Consider the following 6,083-nt stretch of genomic DNA (forward strand, 5'->3'; position numbering starts at 1 on the left):
ACGCCCGCTGGACATGCGCCTTAGTCCACCACTTAGCGGCTGGATATGGCGCTCGAGGCCGCGCGCCTCGGACCTGCCGGGCTGAGCCCCGGTGAAGCCAGAGGGCATGCCCTTTGAGCTGGTGGGCCTCTCTAGTTAGCGCCTTTCCTGCTCTGTGGTCTCTCCTGCTGGCGGTGGTCTCTGTCTGGGGTTCCTAGCACACAGCTCCTAAAAGCCTTGGCATCTCCGGACGGATAAGACAGCTTTTTGAAAGCTGACGAGATGACTGGTGGCCCCTGGATGGCTTCAGGATGGGGGCCGGTGGCCCGAAGGCCAACGTGGGAGTAGCGGGTTAGCAGGTTGGAACTTTCAGGTGGCGTCAGAACTGAACTGAGTCACTGGGGACCCCGCTGGCCTCAGAGAGCTGGAGGACCGGCGGTTGGTGTGGGAAAACCCCACACATCTGGCGTCAGAAGCCTGTGGCCTGTTCACACCACTGCGAGGCTCATGGCCGGCAGGGAACATGAGACTCCCGTGGGCCTGTCTCGCGTCTGCCCCGCACCCGGCGAGCGGCCCCCGCGTACTGCTGCTGTTGATCCTGGACCCTCTGCGCATTCGCTCTGATTGGAATCGCCTCACGAGGGGTGGCGTCAGCACCCAAGAATGTGTTTCTGTCTGTCCCCGGCAGAAGGGAGGGACCAGCTGAGACAAGCTCACACAGCGATAAGAAGCAGAGTCGACTGCATTTGCTGAGGCCCTGAGTCACGCGCGGCTGGTGCCCGTCAGGGGGGCGGGACGCGGCCCTCTGGGCACCGATGCGGAGGAAAGATACGGAGCAACTCTGAACTGAGAAGATGTTCTCGGGCCTGGCCGACAGCTTAGCGTGAGTCACAGAGCCAGGGGACTTGCTCGTCACGCGCCACCTCGCGGCCACGTTGGCCGACATCTCTGTTCCCAGTCTGGGGGGCTGTCGGCTTCACACTGCTCCTGTCCCACATCGAAGCTCCTAGCTCAGCCAAGCGTTGTTTTAAAAATCTAGCCTAGCGGCCACGAAAAGAGATGAAATATCTGACCTTTGCGACCACATGGATGGACCTCGAGATGATCACGCTCTGCGAAATGAGCCAGACAGAAGAAGTCGAAAACCACACGATAGCACCCGTATGTGGGGTATTAAACGAAAAGCAACAAACGGGCAGGACAAACAAACAGAGACTCAGGGACATGGACTACAGACTAGTGGGTACCAGAGGGGACGGGGAAGCGGGGAGGGAGGCAGTGCCAAGGGGGTCATCTACGTGGTGGCAGAAATCGAACCGCTGTACACATGAAACTTGACTGGATTTCATTAACCAATGTCACCAAAAAATAATAATAATAATTAAAAATAAATTAAAAAAAAAATCTAGCGTAATTGCTAGAATCTGGGGGAAACTCTGAGCATTGCCTGGCCAGGCCCAGGTCTGCCTCCCAGTTTATTCGGGTCCCCGTTGGGCGGCGTGGCCGCGTCACCGTCAGCGGCGTGAGCTGGCCGTCTGTGCTCAAGCACGCGGGCGGGCGAGCAGGCTGCAGGCTGCTTGAGCTCACCCCGGGCCTCAGCCCGCGTCCCATTTGGTAAGTCTAGGGTGGAGCCCAAGCGTTAGATTTCCATCGAGGCTCCGGGGTGATCCAGATGTCGCCCGCCCGTTCTCCTAGCTCCAGCTGGCGCTTGGAGAACCCGAGGGAAGGTGGGACTCGGCTGTGAGGTGAGGGCGGGCGAGGGGCCTGGGCCAGAGACTGGAGCCCCCCGGAACCAGAGCAGGAACCCCACACCCGCCACCGAGTGCCTCCCTGCCCCAAGCTCTTGCGGGCAGGAAGGGCCTGGGGCCAGTCTGTTTGCCTCGCTTCAGGAAAAAGAGGGCCCCTTCCCAGGCCGGAGGCTCATGCTCTCTCCAAAGGGAAGGTAGCACAGCCTCCTGTCAGCCAGCTAGCCGCACGGTCGCGTTTCCCAGCCTTCCCCCTCTAGTTATCGACCACAAGGCTCTGCCCCCGATGAAGGGATTCCGGGCCAAAGCAGGACCTGGGACCCTTTCAGCGGGGGTCAGGGAGCAGAGCCCCGCTGGGCCCACGATGTCCCTGACACGGCCCCGCCCCACCTCTTCCAGACCCCCCAGTGCGGGGAGCCCGGCACTGGCCACCCCCAGCCGTGGCCGCCAGTGCCCGACGCTTCCCAGCGTCCAGGGGCTCGCCCAAAGGCAGACCCGCAGCCCGCCTCAGGGCAGGGCGCCCGCGAGGGGCAGGGCGGGCCAGGACACCACGCGGGAGGCCCGCTGTGCCGCCTCCCCGTGCCATGTGACACATCCTCTGGACCCTCAGGATTCTGTCCACAAAACGAGGAGACTGTGTTTTCAGGGATTGTTGTAGGATCTGGTGCAGTCACGTTTGCCCGGAGCGCAAGTGGTCAGTAACAGGTAGCTGCCGTGATGAGTAGTATTGCTATGAGTAGAGCTGGAAGCGACAAGAGGCGACTTCCGGGGTCCCCCGGGTAGCAAGTGGGAGGAGGAGAGAAGCGATGGGGGCACGTGGGCTGGACCGAGGAGGTGCCAGGGCCGAGGTCCAGTGGGGTCGGGTAGGGCAAGAGACGTCCAGCTCCCTGACTGTCTTTTACCAAAATGTGAGTGTGTGTGTGTGTGTGCGTGCGCACACACGTGTACAAGTATGTGACTACGAAAGGCTTGATGCTGCACGGTATCAAAATACGGTATCAAACTACAGACACTACGGGCAGTGACCTGGACACGTCCAACAGACCTTGGTTTCCAAACACTATTCCTCGATGGAAGGGACCAGGAGACCTTGCAGGGCCGGGGCAGTAAAGATGAGCCCGGGACATCTTGTGGTGCCAAAAAAAAACTAAGCATTTTGCTGAAGTGCCAACAAATGACGGGCATATCCCAAAGACGCAGGGGGCCAGCCCGCAAGGCCTCCTCTGGGACCGTCGTGGAAGGAATGGGTTGTGACCCACAGAATAAAGAATCCGTGAGCCACACTGACATAAATAAATGAATAACTAGGGAAGGAAGGACGGCTCTTCCTCACAAATTCTAGAATTTATAGAAATGATTAGAATTCTAACTATCACCGTAGAAGGAATCGCAGAACTAGAAAAGTCACCGTTTTGCAAATGCCACAGTAAATGCCGTGTTGCAGAATCACCCGCGGGCACTAAAATTAGTAAGCAAAAATAGGAGAAACAGGACCTCGACAGCCTCACAGCGTCTCCTAGGCAGTAATTACTAATTGCGAAGGGGGAACGGCGGTTTACGTGGAGAACCCTCGTCCCCAGGAGGGGGCCAGAGCGGCCCCACGTGCCTCCTGACACAGCGCGCCAAGCACCGATCCCATCCGCGTCTTGCTCACAATGCACCACCTGAGTTTTGTCACGAGGGAACATGAGATGCCCGAAGCAAGGGACGTCCTGTACGCGAACCGGCAGGCACTTCTTCCACGATGCCGAAGTCGCGCGAGGCAAGGACCGAGGGAGCGTTCCAGATCGGAGGCGGCTAACGGTCACGTGAGGGCCCGGGCTGCGGCCCGAAGCACGGAGGGCTGTCGGCGGAGCCCGGCGACGGTCACCTCCGGGTGTCGGTCGCTGTGCTCTGGTTGTGTGACGTTCGGGGAGCCGGGGCGGAGGGCGTGTGAGAATTCCTGGTAGTCTTTACAACATTTTTGTTAAGTCTGAAGTTAATTCGAAATGAAAAGTTTTTAAAAATTACAGAGAGCCATTGTGGGTGCCGGAGAACTCCCAGGAGACCCCCACGCCCTGGCTCCTCTGCGTGAGCAGGATTCCATTCCCGTGGCTGCAGGAAGAGTCCCCCACCTCCTTGCTGGCCGTCAGCCGGGGTCACGCTCAGCCTCCAGAAGCGGCCCGCATCCCTTGCCACATGGCCCCCCATCTTTGAGTCAGCCAGGGCAGGCTGAGTCCTTCTCATGCTTTCAGCAGGCATCTCTTGGAACCAGCTGGAGAAAACTCTCTGCCTGACGGGATCCAGGCGGCTGATTTGGGACCTTAACTACATCTGCAAATCCCCTCCCCAGCTGCACCTGGATTAGTGTGGGACTGACAGCTGGGAAAGACTCGCATGCCAGGCCCAGGAATCCTGGGTCCCCGTAAGAAAGCCCTGCCCAGCAGGGAGGAACTTCTTAAACCACTGTATGGATAGCAACCCGGCTGCAGGCTTAGGTGAGGGCGGGCCTAGCGCCCGCCGTGGGGGCGTGGCTGACCTGGCTGAGCTGGGGGGCGGTCCTTCGCTCCTAGCAACCCCTCATTGAAGGGGCTCCTCCTGCGTATCCCTGGCCATGCTATCCTCTCTCCTCCCTTCTGTTGATTTCGTCTCTAGGAGACAGTCTTTCCAAATCCTTGACGAATGTCCCCAATGGGAGGACAGTGTGATTGTGTTTAATGTTCAACTATGAGCAGGTCGACGGGGCAGTTTTGAACACGCCGGAGGGACCGGGTGTCCTTCAGAAGTGAGGCTCCAGTCAGCGGGAGGCCTTGCGGGCTGCTCCTGGGGTCTGACTCGGCCTCGGAAGCCCGCCGAGCCCAAGGCTGGGCTTGCGTCGTGGACGGAGCTGCTGGAAGCATCGGAGCCCCACGCGACCGAAACCAGCCTGCCCTTCAGCCCACTCCTGGGTGTCGAGGCCAGGACGCTTTCCCTCAGTGTCACAAAGAGCCTTCGTGCGAGTCTCCACGGCGCCCTGCCCCGCCCATGACAGCGCTGGCCTCTGCTGGGGAGGTGGCCTGCCCCGCCCGCTCGGCCAGAGGAGACCCACGTCCACGCCCCTCGACCGATGTCACTGTAATCACGGTGTCACACTGCCCTTCTCCAGGGAGCGCTGTCCGCTCCCTGGCCAGCGTCCTACGAGCAAGTGTCTCGGTCCTCAGAGGACTGAGGACCGCTCGACCACTGCGTTTACCTCAGAGGACTGAGGACCGCTCAACCACTGCGTTTAGCTTTAACGACGGAGGGGCCAGGCCGCCCCTCCCAGAAGTCTGACTGAACTTCTCCGGCCGAGCAGTAGCTTCCCACGGCCACAGGGTCCTAGAACACGACGCCCACGAGGGACGCGAGGGGCCGGAGGGCCTTCGAATGACTCACCTGATCCCTTCCGGAGCCGAGGGCCGCTCTCCGCGGTGGGGGTTCGCCTCCCCTGTACTAAGGACACTTCGGAGGCCGGACACTGTGGACGGCCCAGGCCGGCGCCGCGCGGCCGGGCAGCGTGACCAGGTCCAGCCCCGGCTCTCGCTCTGCCCGCCGGTGCGGCCCTCGGCCACCGCGCTCGTCCTTGGCCTCCGTTTCCCCGTCTGTGAAATGCGGAGGGCGTCACTTGCTGGCAAAACGCAAACAGCAAATGGCTGCTTAAAAAAGGATTTCATTTCTAATGTTAGACACACGTATTTTTACTATAAATTGAAGGTGGCTGTTATAGATACAAAAGGCTGCTTGGAATTATTTTTAATTAATGTTCATTTTATTCAAATTCAAAAATGTGAATAAAATGGTTTTCCGAAAGCCTTCAGGTTTAACTTAAAACTGCATTATTCTACTCATAACTTTATTTTATAAAATATATTGAAATTTAACAGCCACCATTAAGGGAAGCCTTGACGACTGGTCCCATTCAGAGATCTAGTTATCTGAACCGACTTTACAACTGTAAACTGCATTTACGAAGTTAATACTTTGTGCTTTATACTTCTTCGGTTTGTTCACAAGCGACCCCCGCCCCCAAGTTCTTAATGTGAATCTTAAGTTCTCTAAAATGTTCCTATACTGCTTATAGTCTTAATAAAATTACATCTTTTAGGTCAAATCACACGTCTACATTAGTTACTCAATTACATTTTTAAAACTTTATCATAGTGCCCAACAGAATGGTAAACATTTAATAACTCCTTCTTCAGTGGTTAACTGCTATAAAATTATTACATAATTGTTCTGAATATTTCCCTACCTGCCCCAGTCAACAAATAAATTACATAATCTGGCTTGAATGATACGCTATGTAAATGAGCAGAGACATGGCTTAACACCGGTAAAAGCAAGTTATATCATTATTCTCTT

This window comes from Rousettus aegyptiacus, unplaced genomic scaffold (genome assembly GCF_014176215.1).
Source record: "Rousettus aegyptiacus isolate mRouAeg1 unplaced genomic scaffold, mRouAeg1.p scaffold_m13_p_10, whole genome shotgun sequence".
Lineage (NCBI taxonomy): Eukaryota > Metazoa > Chordata > Mammalia > Chiroptera > Pteropodidae > Rousettus > Rousettus aegyptiacus.